This window comes from Capsicum annuum, chromosome 7 (assembly GCF_002878395.1).
Source record: "Capsicum annuum cultivar UCD-10X-F1 chromosome 7, UCD10Xv1.1, whole genome shotgun sequence".
In the NCBI taxonomy this organism is placed as follows: Eukaryota; Viridiplantae; Streptophyta; class Magnoliopsida; order Solanales; family Solanaceae; genus Capsicum; species Capsicum annuum.
Genome location: NC_061117.1, coordinates 23,610,053 through 23,625,469, shown reverse-complemented (window position 1 = coordinate 23,625,469; position 15,417 = coordinate 23,610,053). Strand labels below are relative to the sequence as shown.

The window sequence follows — 15,417 nt, the reverse complement described above, 5'->3', positions numbered from 1 at the left end:
GGCTTTTCAGACGGACATATTAGTATGCAGTTTTTTATATTATGAGTATTCATAGATGTATTGAACCTTATGGCTAGTTTTCGAATTTATTTCCAATATTATGCAGTATACAGGTACATATCTCGGTAAAGGGTTAGCTGTGGTCCTTCGAGGTCATAAGCACCGTGTGACATCTCGGGATGGGATCTCGGGGCGTTACACCTCTCTAGCTTAATATTTATTTCAAGAGAAGTCTTCAAGCTCAATTTGAAGACTACTTGTCTTAACAGCCATTTGAAACAAACTTAGAAAGCTTTATTAACTTTTCTTTCATTTCAACATTCTTAGAAGTCATTTTATGAAATTTTTCTCCTGACCTGAAATTTGAATAGTTAAAGAAATTTTTTTATTTTCTAGACTATCTGGACTCCCCTCAAGAAAATCTTTATCTATTGTGAGCTCACAAAGTGAATCAATCATTACATTTCCTAGCCTTTTCAGTTTTTTCAAGGAATAGACACTGATGTTTTGCTTAATGTCAAGAAGGGTTACCTCTTCATCTTCATCATCATTTGCTTTTTCCATAAGAGAAAAAAGAGAGTTGAAAATACTGTCATCTTCTTCCACAGCCATATTAAATCATATTTAGGGTGCTTCGACTCATCAGACTCAGCTAGACTTGTTTGGGAATCAGTCCTTCCCTTTGTATTTGTCTCTTTTCTTTGTATTCCATTTTATGTATTGAACAGACCTTAATAATGTGACCTAGTTTACCATATTTGTGACATCACTCATTTCTAGAAGGTGAATTGTTAGTATTTCCTTTCATATGAAATCTACTATTCTTTTTCATAGCTCTTATGAATCTTCGAGCTAAGAAAACTACAACCTAATCATCTTTACTACAGTCAGATTTTGAAGCTTTAAAAGCCAAAGCTTTTTCTTTCTTGGGTTCTTTCTTCTCTTGATCTTGTTGCCTCTTTAGCTTATAAATTATCGGATTACCAATCAATTCATCCATAGTAAGGGTCTTGATATCTCAAGCCTCTGTGATTTCATTTTTTTCCATGACTATGACAAGACTCCAAGTAATTTCGTCACTTATTTACTGTGTAAGATTACTTTTTAAGATAATGTGGCTCATTTGTAATTACAGTGAACCTAGTGTGCATCTCTTGAATAGTCTCGCTTTCCTTGACAGTGAAGGCTTCATATAGTGTATTGAGCATATCCACTTTGGACTCCTTGAACTAACTTGTTCCCTCATGTGTAGTTCTCAAACTATACCAAATCTCTTTTGTAGATTCACATGTAGAAATTCTATTGTATTCCTCAGGGCCTATTCCATACATAAGAGCTTACTTTGAAGTTTTTCTCAATCTTCTTCCTATCAGCTTCTTTATATTCTTTATAAGACTTAGTAACTAGTCTTGTAATATCTTCTTCAGTAACTTTCTTCATAGGAATGTGTGTTCCATCAAGAATGATATCCCATATTTCATTGTCTTCGACCATAATAAAATAAAGTCATGTATACAAGTCATCCGCCAACCATAGTACTTCCATATAAATAATGAGGTTTGGTGGATGATTGACCTTCTTCTAGATTTGGTGGAGCATCCATCAATGCAGGATCCTTTCTAGGTGTTAACCATTTAAAGAGTACACTCTCTAATACCAATTATTGACTTGTAAGAGTTCACCACAAGTAAAAGGACCAGGTCCCTTACACATTAAATCGGTAAATAAATAAGATACAAAGTAGAGTTTCTAAGATAAAGGACACTCAATTTTTACGTGGAGACCTCCTTACTTAAGGAAGAAAAAATCATGACCTATCTCACAGGATTTCCTAAAAACTCCACTATCTTCAAGAGAAAATATGATTACAGACTCCAATGATCACAAGAATTAAACTCTTAATCCTATCCACTTTGTAACATTTCTATTATAAGACTTGTGCAACAACTCTACTACACCACTTCAAATTACTAATTCTAGTTGACTCTCCTAGGTAAATCTACCCTTGATAATATAAAGTATGATAAAGAAAACTAGACTAAACAAAGGCTGATTCGAGTATCTTGCTCTAGTCGACACAACTCAACCTAAGAACATAGACAATAACAATACCAATGATTCTTTGCAACACATTACTGTCCTTTAAAACATAGGAATAGGTTTAGAATTTATGAACAAAATACAAAGACTCAAGAACTGAACAAAGACTAAATGAAACTCGATCGGATCCCTTGTTGAAAGTGAGCGATAGTCTTTTTGAAAGTTTTTTCTTGAGATATAAATCTTTTTATTGCAAAAACTAGGTTTTCTCTTGTCACATCTTTCTTTTATGAGGGAGAGAAAAACCTTAACCTCCCCGTTATTGGTCTATCTTGTCCAGGCTAGTTGCACTAATGCAACGATGCCGCCAATCAGCTGAAAAAGAGATACAGCATATGCTAGCACATACAACAACAGGACAACTCGATAAATGATGGACCAGATCCCTTGTTGGGATTTGCCAAATCATCAAAAACAATACTATAACACCTAGTACATGCTCTTACCTATTCTACTAACTAACTAGCTAGCTAATCCTACTAACCCATAACTGATCAACCACATAATCTAAAAAATAAATTGGAAAATAAGGAACATATGAATACTTCACCATTTAAACAATCCTTGTCCTCAAGGATTGAACTTTGGGAATTTATAAGTGAACTCTTGGAGATCCATCCATGAATTGTCCTTAAGAGTTGCCTTCAACTATTTGACCAAAAGTTTAGTTGAAAATCTTTCTCTCTTCATACAAAGTGTCACACTCTTATCCTATACCCTAGACTTGACGCGATACTTGGAACCATGAGTGGTCTAAGTTAACCCTCGGTCGGGCATGAAACATAAAACTTGAATCAAAAAGTAATGTAGAAGCAGAGACATGGGCTACACTTTTATAAATAAATAATGAAATAATCTTAGGACTGAGAAATAAATATTTAAAATCTCGATACAACTGTCTGACTGTCTATGAAGCCTCTAATAATACTGATTAGTCACTGGGACAAGCCCCTAAGCTAACTCTAAACAACTAAAAGGGACTAAAATAGAATGAGAACTCTTAATAAATTTCCCTCGAAGTATGAAGATTCACCAGCAACTGACTAAAATCAACTTGCACTTTCTATCAAAGAAACTACGAGAAATACCTAGATCTACATTATAAAATAATGTAGGCACAAGAAGTATGCGTCAGTACATTGAACATACTGGCATATAAAGCAGTAAAGTAAAATAGTTTTAATATGTGAGACTAATAAAGGTTGAAATTGTGGCATGAATAATATTATCATAAATATAATTGAATAACTAAAAATGTGATTGACTAACTTGAAGGCTGAAATTCAAAGTAATATAAGTGAAATCTTCTAACATGTTCATAAAACTAAAACTGAATGAATAAAGTCTGGATAAAACTTAAATATAATACTCCATTAAAACTCCCTTTAAACTGATGGCTTCGTCCAATCATACATTATCTTAAAATAAATAAGTTTTTCTTTTGGGGAGATTCTCTTAACCGACTTAAACCATGTAAGCAACATGAAATTAAATGTCTTGCCCACATTGAGAAGAGTCATCCTACACCTTGCCAAGATCTAAGACAAAAAGTAACTTATGGATCTAACTTTTAGCCCGAAGGCAAACCTACGATGGAAACATAGTTATGGGACATGTGACCTTGGACTCATACCCAACTCAATGCTAAATAACCCTCCCAACACATACTAGCTACTCATAATGTTGTCTTAAAATACTTTCTAAAATCATGCTTGACTTAAAATATCTTATCAAGAGTATATATGTATCTCTGTGAGCCTTGGCTCTAATTCTCTTTAATTTTTCTTAACTTTAACTTTTCAAGATACGATAAGTTTCTTAATTCTCTTTTCAAGGTATGACATATCATAAAGACCTTTTGCAAATTTTTCATGAACATATACTTGAAAACTGTAAACCAAAGTGTATGGAAATCATGAATAATTTAATAAGTCATGAAATGGGTTATTTACGAGAATTCATAAACTTTGCCTGAAAATTCAATGGACAAGCAATGAGAATTAAATCAAGGAAAAGACTCCAATCTCATAGAAATTTTACTAAAAATCATAGAACGTTCAATGAATATCATCAAGAAACTAAGAATTTAAATTAAGGATTTCAACTCTTATAAATCCTAACATGATTCATGGCTTAAACTTAAATTATAAATTGAGTTGTGGGGAGAACGGGTTTCCCCACAAAAGGAATAATCTTACATAACTGAGTAATTCAGAATCTTAAAGAAGTTTCGATGAAATCTTGCTTGGAGATCCAAAGCTTTTATTTTTCTTGAAAATTTAGTCTTCGTGTTCGGGAGAGAAGAAGGGGAAATAACTCAAGGAATTTTCATTGATTTGGGGCTAAATGAAGTTAAAATAATCAAACTAAGAGGTTATTTGGAGTATAAATACCATAATGCCCCTAATATTAATTAAAATTTGAAAAAAATTCTCGGAGTGTTAAACAAAGCCTCCTGTCGATGATAGCATCTGGTAACAAGAGGACATGACCTAAATCAATATGGACAGAGGGAAGAATGACAATAGCAACATTTGAACCAAGCTTCCTTTTCATCTGAGAAATGTGGAAGGTGGGGTGAATCTTGGAATTAGTAGGTAAAGCCAAGGTATAAGCCACTGAACCCACTCTAGCAAAGACCTGGAAGAGGCCAAAAAACATAGCAGATAACTTCTGAAAAGAGTGGTCCTTCAAAGACATTTACCTATATGGTTGCGACTTGATAAAGACCCAATCACCAACTGCATAAGACCAATCAGTTATGTGCCTATTAGCTGCGTTTTCATTCTATTTTGTGCTTGACTCAATGGAACTTCAAACACCTGATGGTAGCCTATGCAACAATGTAATATATTTATATATACACTTAAAACACACAATTTATCCTATACAATGCGAAAATTATTATTGAGAGGATTTGGCATTTGGCTAAAAATGAAGTTGACACACTACAACTACTACATGTTATAAATAGCGCACACAAACGTTCTTGGAAAAAATAAAAATTGATCAATTGTTTTCTCTTTTATGTTAAAAATATGTTTGAATAAATTTTAAAATTTAAACGTGTTTAATCTAAGGTTATTTAAAGAGTTGAATAAAGGTGATTATCTTATTGAACTTTCAAGAAAGTACAACAAACAGATAAACACTATAATTGAACATGTGGGGTCGGAAAAGTATAGAATGTATTCTATCATACGTTTGTGGGGCTCCTGGCTCAAAAGAAATGTTATCGAAGCAAGAAAAATATGACAAATTTTGAAGGGGAAGAAAAGTAAAAGATGTACCTTTAGTAAAATTGTATTTCTGCTGAACAAGAATATTGCGAAACACTAATATAACTGAGAATTGACGAGCAATGCATAAATTCACTCTTAAGCAGTGTAATTCCGTTATTTTATAGTGATAGGCGGTAGGTTTTGTGTTAGGGGAATGGACAGAAATGTCACTGTCGGCTAAATAATTCATGTGAATAGCCACTAAGTATGTTATGCCACTTTATGGCCATTGCTGCTCCAAATTCGTTGTTCCTATTTTCCTTTTATCTTTTCAAAAAAAGCTTTATAGCAACTATTAAAAAAATTCACTGGTTTTTTTTTCACTAATTTGTTTTCGTTTTTCGCTGCTCATTTTCTTTTTAAGAGAAAACCTTTTGTTGCTCTTTTCTTTTAATACTTAAATACAAAAATAATATATTTCTTACAATACAATAATAAAAGAAATTGTATCTTCTTCTAGTGTATTGATACAACCTCAATAGGGGTGTGTGTGTCTCTCTCTCTCTCTTTACATATATATAGAGAGAGGGGGGCGGGGGGAGGGGGGGGGGATAATGCAATACATATATGATATATATACGCACAATATTGATACAATTGTGATAGATTCATTCTTATTCAACAGTGATACAATTTCTATACACATCCTACATAAATACATATTTTATACATCAATTATACAACTTCTATACAACCTTTAGATGCAATAATTATTTAGATACATATTATATACCACGTTTATCGATTTTCAATACACATCATATACAAAAAAAAAAGCATATGCTATACAATAATTATACAGTTTTTATACATATTCTATAAATCTTTAGCTGCAATTATTGTTCAGATTTGTACTTTACACAAAACTATACAGTTTCTATACAAATTCTATTCAGTTTTATATATATTTTATACAACAAAAATATAGTTTCCAAACATATCCTATCTAGTTTCTATACATATATCTATAGATATAGGTACATATTCTATACAACAATTATACAGTTTCTATACAATTGTATTTAATTTTCTCTTAAAGAAAAACAAAAAAGCAGATTGGAGAAAAAAAGAGAGCAGCAACTCCCTTCTGGAAGAAATATTCATGTAAGTAACCCATGTCATAGTCATAATTCCAATTAATGCTAATTAGAAACAAACATAAGAAAACAGAAGCGACACAATAGTGTCGAAGTAGTCCAAAATTAAAATGGTCATTGACTGGAATTACTTTGGCAGCTGGTCATGTAATGTGCAATAATCCAAACATGGGCCATTAACTTTGAAAAGGATCAGTCCACGTCCTTTTCCCTTAATGTTACACTACATGTAATTCACTTAAAAGCCCAAGGCCCAAAGTGAACTCTTAACAATGATTTGTAAATTGTAATCTTAAACTTGACTGTATCAAATAATGATTCACTACCATATATATGAGGCAGTTTTTAAACTCCCACAAAATTAAATAACTTTCCGGAGGTGTTTTTTGATAATTAGCAGTTCCATTAATCACCAAGTAAATATTTACAAACCAGCTAGGTTAAGACAACTACCAATCTTAACAAGAAAGCAAAGTCTCTATACAAACTTCATGAAAAAATAGTAGCTATCTAACAATTGTCTAGCTATATAAGGATCCACATATTACTTGTGCTTGCAATGGTATTTTCAATGCACTCAGCAATTTTCTCAGTGTTTACAAATATCATTATATTCCTTTCTATCCACACAGCATATATGAATTTTGTATACAAGCTTGGTTACACAAGCTAGCTTTGTTTTTCTTTTAGTCCTCTGTAATACATATTGCAGCATACCTCTCAATTATTGATCTGGAGTATCTAGCTTTAGCCACTTCAGGAGCCTACAACACATTCTACAAATTAGTGGTCCCTAGATTCTTTGATTTGTCTACACAACATACAATGTGAAGCTACTTGTAATCCCCACTTCAGAAGTCTATTAGTTGTAAGCAGTCTTCCTTGTACCTGTCATGTTGTGTGAATTTTCAATAGTGTGAAACAACTACAAAGTCATAATTTTTCAACATTAATACTATATTAATTATCATGAGCCATTTAAAATTGACATTAATTACTGTTATATCAGTTCTTAATAGTATCAATATTCCTGTAAAAGTTATGAATATTAAATATTTTAAAAAATAAAATAAAATATAATTATTTAAAATAAAAAAAGTAACTCAATATACAAATTCATAACAGATCTCATTTTTTTAAAAGATTTGGGCTCGAGGTTCTTTTTATTTATAAATCAAAAAGTTACAAAAATAGGCTCAATTAAGCCCAAAAGAAAAAAGATCCAGTCCAAACGAGACCGATCTAAAAAGACTCAAAAGAGAAAAAAACTTCTATAACATAAGGTGTTCTAATTTTGTCCTCATTATGCCTTCTCCTACTGTTTTCATCCTTTGCTTTCTTCGTGTGGCTGTCTGTTTGGGACTTTGTTTTGGTTTTGAGTAGTGGTTGGAGGGGTTGATGGTGGAATAGGGTCATGTTTGAGGGGTTGGGGGTGAGGGCTGTTTTGGGAAGGGTTGAGGAGGGGAGAGCAGCGGTGAGTGGGGGTTATAGGTCAGGTCTTAGGGTGGCTTTGGTGAGGGGTGTTAGAGGTGGGCGAAAGGTGAGAGATGATAGGTTGAGGGTAGGGTCTTGAAACGTTAGGACCCTTCAGGGGAAATTTGTAGAGCTAGTGAAGATTCTTAGGAAGAGGAGGATTAATATAGTGTGTGTTCAGGAGACTAAATGGGTAGAATTTAAGGCTAGGAATGTGGATGGGTACAAGCTATAGTACTCTGGGAGTGTGAGGTATCGGAATGGAGTGGGCATCTTAGTGGATGAGGAGCTTAGAGATCAGGTAGTAGAGGTTATGAGGGTCATTGATAGGCTAATAAAGATTAAGTTGGTCATCGGGGGTTTTTTGTTGCATGTGTGTAGTGTGTATGCGCCGCAAATAGGTTTGGAAGAAGAGGTGAAAGCAAGATTTTGGGAGGAGTTGGACAAGGTGGTGAGAAGTGTGCCTAGCTCGGAGAAGGTTGTCATAGTAGGGGACTTCAATGGGCACATTGGGGTCCTTCCGATAGGCTATGACGATGTGTATGGAGGTTTTGGTTTCGGTGATAGAAACGGTGAGGGAGCTGCTCTGTTGAGGGCTTTTGGGCTGGTGGTAGTGAACTCAAATTTTCTAAAAAAGGAGGAGCACTTGATTATCTTTTGAAGCGCGATTGTCAAGACCTAGATTGACTTTCTTCTGCTTAGGAAGGGGAATAGGGCGTTATGTAAGGACTGTAAGGTCATTCCTAGTGAGCATTTTTTGACCCAGCAAAGGCTTCTAGTGATGGACTTGTCTATAAAGAAGGGTAGAAAGAGAAGGGTCGAGGAGGGTCAACCTAGAATTAAGTGGAGTGGCTTGATGATAGTTAGTGCACTGGAAATAGGGGAAAAGGTGACGAGTATGGGGTGTGGGAGTGCAGGGGGACGTGGATGTTATGTGGGATAGGACTGCCAGCTGCATTACGGAGACTGCTATAAAAGTGTTGGGTGTTTTGAGAGGTCGGGCAAGCCGTCATAAAGGGGATTGGTGGTAGAATGAAGAAGTGAAGAGGAAAGTGAAGACCAAAAAGGAGACGTATGTTAGGTTGAGTGGGAGTAAAGACGAAGAGGAGAAGCGGGTGAATAGGGAGGTTTACAAAGTAGCAAGGAAGGAGGCTAAGTTAGCAGTTATAGGCGCTAAGTCAGCAGTGTTCGAGAGCTTGTATGCGGATTTAGAAGAGAAAGACGGGGATAAGAGGTTGTTTAGGCTGGCTACGGCTAGAAAGCGGAAGGGTCGTGACCTCGACCAAGTTAAGTGCATTAAGGGGGAGAATGGTAGTGTTTTGGTGGAGGATGCTCACATTAAGAAGAGATGGGAGGAGAAAGTTAGCCTTTTAAATAAGAAGGGGGACAAAGGTTTTGAGTTAGGAGAGCTGGAGCACTCAGAGGAGGATAGTGATTTCAGTTATTGTAGGCATTTTAAGGTTGAGGAGGTCAGAGAGGTTATTCGTAGGATGCGGAGGGGTAGGGCGACAAGGCCTGACGAGAGCACGGTGGATTTTTGGAAGTATGCTGGTGGGACTGGTTTAAGGTAGTAGACTGATTTGTTTAACAACATTTTCAAGACTGTGAGAATGCCTGAGGCTTGGCGATGGAGTACGTTGATCCCGTTGTATAAATACAAGGGTGGCATTCAGAACTGCAACAACTATAGGGGTATTAAACTGTTGAGTCACACTATGAAGATTTGGGAGAGATTGGTTAAGAGGAGATTAAGGAGGGTCGTATCCGTATCGGAAAATCAGTTTGGTTTTATGCGTGGCCACTCAACGACAGAGGCAATTCACCTGGTGAGGAGACTGGTGGAGCAGTATTGAGAAAGGAAGAGGAATTTACACATGGTGTTCATCGACCTGGAAAAGGCATATGATAAAGTCTCGAGGGAGGTTCTGTGGAGATACTTGGAGGTGAGAGAGTCTCGGTGGCATACATCCAAGCTATTAAGGATATGTACGATGGAGGGAAGACCCGGGTGAGGACGACGGGAGGAGACTCTGAGCATTTTTCGGTTGAGACAGGGTTGCATCAGGGTTCGACCCTTAGTCCCTTTCTTTTTGCATTGGTGATAGACGTGTTGACTTGGAGTATTCAGGGCGAGGTGCCTTGGTGTATGTTATTTGCGAATGATTTAGTACTGGTTGATGAGACGCAGGGGGTGTGAATGACAAATTGGAGGTTTGGAGGCAAACCCTTGAGCATAAGGGGTTCAAGTTGAGTAGGTCCAAGATGGAGTATTTGGAATGCAAGTTTAGTGACTTGAGGCAGGAGGAAGAAGTAGTGGTGAGATTGGGCGCCCAGGAGGTTTGTAAGAGGGATAGTTTTAAGTATCTTGGGTCTACGATTCAGGGAAATGGGGAGATTAATGAGGATATTTCTATGCGTATTGGAGTAGGTTGGATGAAGTGGAGGCTCGCCTCAGGAGTTTTGTGTGATAAGCAGGTGTTTCTTAAGCTTAAAGGAAAATTTTATAGAGTGGTAGTCCGTCCGGCCATATTGTATGGATCGTAGTGTTGGCCAGTCAAGCACTCCCACATCCAAAAATTGAAGGTGGCGGAAATGAGAATTACCAGAGGGGACAGAGTTAGAAATGAATGTATCAGGGAGAAGGTGGGTATGGCTTTGGTGGAGGACAAGATGAGCGAAGGAATACTGAGATGGTTTGAGCATGTGATGAGGAGGGGCGCAGATGCCCCAGTGCGTAGGTGTGAGAGGCTAGCTTTGGGTGGCTTCAGAAGGAGTAGAGGTAGGCCAAAGAAATATTGGAGGGAGGTGATTAGGCATTATATGGAGCAGCTTCAGCTTACTGAGGACATGACCCTAGATAGGAAAGTGTAGAGGTCGCAGATAAGGGTAGAAGATTAGTGTGAGTGTGTGGGGTGTAGCGAGCGGTTAGGTGTGCCCCTGTGTAGCCGGGTTAGTGATCTTAGAATTGTGTGCATAGGTGTCTTTTGTATGTGTGAGTATGTTATAACTAGGTAGGTGTCCTTCGTATTATTTCATACTCCTTATTTTCTCTCTTTCGTGTTGCCCTTATTTATCGTATGTCATATTTTCTCTGTTTTCTAGTGGCATTATTTCTTATCTCTGATTTTTTGTTTGTGTCACTCATCTACTTGTTACTATTCCTTATCTTGAGCTAGGGGTCTATCGGAAACAGCCTCTCTACTTCCTCGGAGGTAGCGGTATGAACTGCGTACATCTTACCCTCCCCAGACCCCACTTTGTGGGAATACACTGATTTTGTTATTGTTTATTGTTTATCTTTCTTCTTCCTGGTCTTCGAGGATGTCATCATTGAGCTTCAAAAAAACCATGATCTTTGTCTATTTTTCTCAAAGTCATCAATACTTGTGGTCCTTTATCGTGGAAAGAGAGCTCTCTTTCAGCTCGCAGAAGTAAGAATCCAGTATTTTCGATTTCTGAGTTTCTCCGATGAACATTAACACCGCAGAAGTAAGAATCCACTATTTCCTATTTCTGATTTTCTCCGATGAACATTAACACTGACATTGTTGAGTTTTCCTTTCAGGTGGGTATCCAGTATATGTATTGGAGTTCTTCAAGAACTCTATAGAGGGTTAGAATTCAACTTGTCTATGTTATATTCCTCTGTGAGTGTTTGTTTCCTTTATTGCATAGATCCGATGTAACATTTATCTTTGCTGATTTGTCTTCCTTTTTCAGCTGAAACAAAAGCGGGGTTAATCAAGTTGCTCTAGACCTCCTTATTCTGGGACTCTCTGCCGGGTATAGATCTTCACATTCATATTCAATTTCATAACCCTTGACGTTTCCGAGTGTACCTTTTTATTGGCTGACGTATCATAGGCTTGGTAGCTTTCACATAGTTATTTTACTCATTGAGTGGCCAAACCTGATTCTGCAAATATAATAACTGTGAAACTTAAGGTATGTGTGTTGTGCTATGCATGTTAAATGATATTTCTTGTGATCTTCCTTGTCCTAATTTCGAGTGTTGGTATCTGTGTTATATCTATGTTTAAGATTTTCCTTCCCATGGTTGGTTGCTGCTAAAATGTATGAAATTGTAGTAACTCCTCTTAATTGAATGTTGTGTTTTGTCATGCAATCATCTAATTGATTAGTGTCTCTTAATGTGTGTTTAACTTGAATCCTTATTTGAGTCATCAATTTTTTTTCTTCTTCAATTTTCTCTATAAACTCTCAAAATCTTTGTTCATTCCTTGAGACTGATTGAATCTATCTCTCATTATGTTGTTCATGCTTCTAATGTTACAATATCTGAGGGCTTTTAGTAGGGTAAAAGATTTAACAAATTTCACTTTTTTCATTTCGTCTAGAAATTCTGTCAAACTCTTTCTCTCCACAGCACCACTGATGGGATTAGAAGTTCTCTTTTCACTGAATTCTTCGATCTCGCTTCACTGGATTCTACAGCTTGCTTTATTGGACTCTTCATCTAGTTTCAATGTATTCTTCATCTCGCTTTTTCGGACTTGCTTCATTGGACTCTTCTTCATCACCAGTAATTTCTCTATCTTTAAATGAAATTTATGAAGTGAAATCTCCAACTACGATTGGAAGCTCAGATATTTTTCTAATTTGTTTTGCTCTTTTTAAATTTAAAATCATCACCAAATATTTTATCTCAGTTGTTCAGATTCTTATTCTTCATCAATAATTTCTCTATCTTTTTATGAGATTTTATGAAGTTAAATTGAGAATTACAATTGAAAATTCGATTATTGTTCTAATTTATTTTAGTCTTTCTAAATTCCTCTATAAGAAGTGATACATTTTTATATTTTGGTTCAAGCATTTATTTTCTACAATATATGTTACCTTAGATATATTCAACCTCACTATTAACTATCACAATAGATGTATCAGTCAGGCCAGTGTGCACTTAATTGTATGTTGTGTGATTGTGATGGATTGTTTGGCATTACCATGATTTTCTTATATAGTTTAGTGGAATGAGTGTTGGAATATTATGCTACTTTTTTTAGTTTAAAATTGTTAAACTCTTTTAATCCTCAAACATGTTTACATATTATAACAAACAAACATGAATTTCCTAATTGCTGGTGAAATTACAATAAAATTACAATTGAAAATTACAAATGAAGAAAATGAAACTATCTTCTTCTTGGATGAGGTGCGAATATATCACTCTCTTTAAAGAAATTCAAGCCCACTACAATAAATTATTTCTCCAATCCAGCTGTAATCTTCTGGACTTTTTCCCTCCAGGATATTGTTAAGATTTGTCCTGAATTTCCTACCTTACTTGGATTCTATCACAAATGTGTTTTACTTCGGAAAGAATTTCTTAGTGGAAAAGGTTTGCTAGTAGGAAAAGATCTCTCTCCTATTAGATTTCTATTAGGTTTTTTTCTTTCTTAGAGGAAAGTTTTATAACTCTATAAATAGAACATCTCTCTTCTCAAGTCATAACACAATAACATCCACAATGTAGTATTTTAAAAGTGTTGTTTAGGGGAGATTTTCTCTCTCATTAATTTCTATGTTTTTTAATATTAGGTTTTATAATATGTAGGCCAATTGGCCAAAACATATAATAATTTTATGTTTTTTTAGTATTATTTTCTTTGTGGTCTGATTTATCGTCTTATAGTTTGCAACTAGTAGTTTTCGCATAACGTTCTCTTGATTTCGAACCCAACAGATACAACAATCTTCTCACAAAGAAGAACTCAACAACTCTGGACAAGAGTTTCAAAGCTCCTCAAAAAGAACACCTCCCTTCAACTAATAAACTCTTTTTCTTTTTCAACTTTTGTAAACTATATATTATCTTGTACATAAAAAGAAACATGCATGACCATCACTATTTATAGGTGAGGAAATATTTCATGCAATGAATAGGACAAATTAATGGATAATAAAAATGGAATATCAATGTCCTTTAGGTTATAAAAGTTACAAGAGTAATGAAGAGAAAAATGCTAGAAGTTGCAAGAGCTATAAAAAAAACTTATATTTACATTCTACCATCACTAACCATGTGTTTAAAGGCACAAGAATTACACAAAAAAAATGGGAGGTAGAGGTTGAAAGAAAACAGTCATGCATATCGAGGGAGTATGGCATTAAACAGCCATTCAAATCGTATGTAAAGTGCCAAATTATGGCATTAAAAAGAAGGAATAATGCTACACATATCAACAACTATATAAAATGAAACTCCCACATAATGACTCCCACAATGTTATTGATACTAACTGCTATGATTAAAGGAACTAAAAAAATATTATAGTTAATACTAAAATACCTAAAAAAAATTTAATATTAAAGTATTGAAAAAAATGCAATTCACCACTCATTTTATTATTAACAAGAGAGTCTGCTAGCTAAAGGAAGACTACCATGCATAATGAAGGTGTGCTCCGCATTAAACCTCCACTTAGTAAAGCAATAATTTTTACTCCAGAGTCGTAGTGGTTTCAGACTTGAAATATGACTGCTTAAGGGAAATAAAAAGTTATTGCTTACACATAATAGTCAAGGTGTTGACGGAGCTTTATAACTAGCACATTACGGCCTTGTGTTATCCCGATTTCAGGAGTGTCTTTGAGAATGAGCCTAGTTCTCATAGGAAGCAGCATCTCACACTCACATAATGAAATACATTGAGAGTGCTCCTGTAATTTTAGCACTCCACTTATATGGCTATAGATTTTCATTAAGAGTTTTTTTAAACTCATCCTCACAAATCATTACAGGTAAATGCACTCACACCATAAGGAGGGATAAAAAATATAGTGCATTTTTTTCACACGTCATAGAAGATTATTGCTGGATCGGTGAAATAATTTGTTGCAGCGGGTTTGAATCTCCTTAAAGAGAGTGAGAAATCTGCGTTTAAACCAAGAAGAAGATAGTTTTATTTTCTTCATTTGTAATTTTATTGTAATTTCACCAATAATTTTAAGGAGATTCAATAGCAACAACTGAAACATTCGCAGATTTTAAGATTGGAGATCTTAACAAGCCATTTCGGTTCAACGATACTCATTTCAAGAGGTGGAAGGTTAAAGTATTTTTGTACTTGAGTCTTCTCAATATTTCATATGTGTTAACTGAGAAGAATCCAAACAGAGTAGATAACTCTTTCATGAATGATGAAGAACTTATTTTCTTCCAAGAGAAAGTTGAAAAATACGATGATAACTCCTACAAGTATCGGTATTTTCTTCTTAATTGTCCATCTGATAATTTTTATGATTATTATGATAGAACTTACTCTAATTCAAAGAAAATTTGGAAATCACAACAGATCAAGGAAAGGATTTCAGTTGGATTTTGGGATGATGGTAGAGCAGATAGTGGTGCTCGTCTATCAACAATGCTCACATAACAGTGTATTGAATGGTTTCAAATGTTCTAGCTCTTTGTTAATTAACAAATCAACTTTTATCTAATAT

General features: G+C 35.2%; 1 long non-coding RNA gene across 1 annotated transcript; it reads left to right on the top strand.

Moving 5' to 3' along the window:
- The first annotated feature begins 7,700 nt into the window (after positions 1-7,700).
- On the top strand, positions 7,701-14,863 carry LOC107856508. Its single transcript, XR_001670572.2, has 4 exons — positions 7,701-11,440; positions 11,517-11,598; positions 11,672-11,734; positions 14,716-14,863. It is a non-coding gene; the product is annotated as an uncharacterized LOC107856508 (long non-coding RNA).
- The last annotated feature ends 554 nt before the right edge of the window (positions 14,864-15,417 follow it).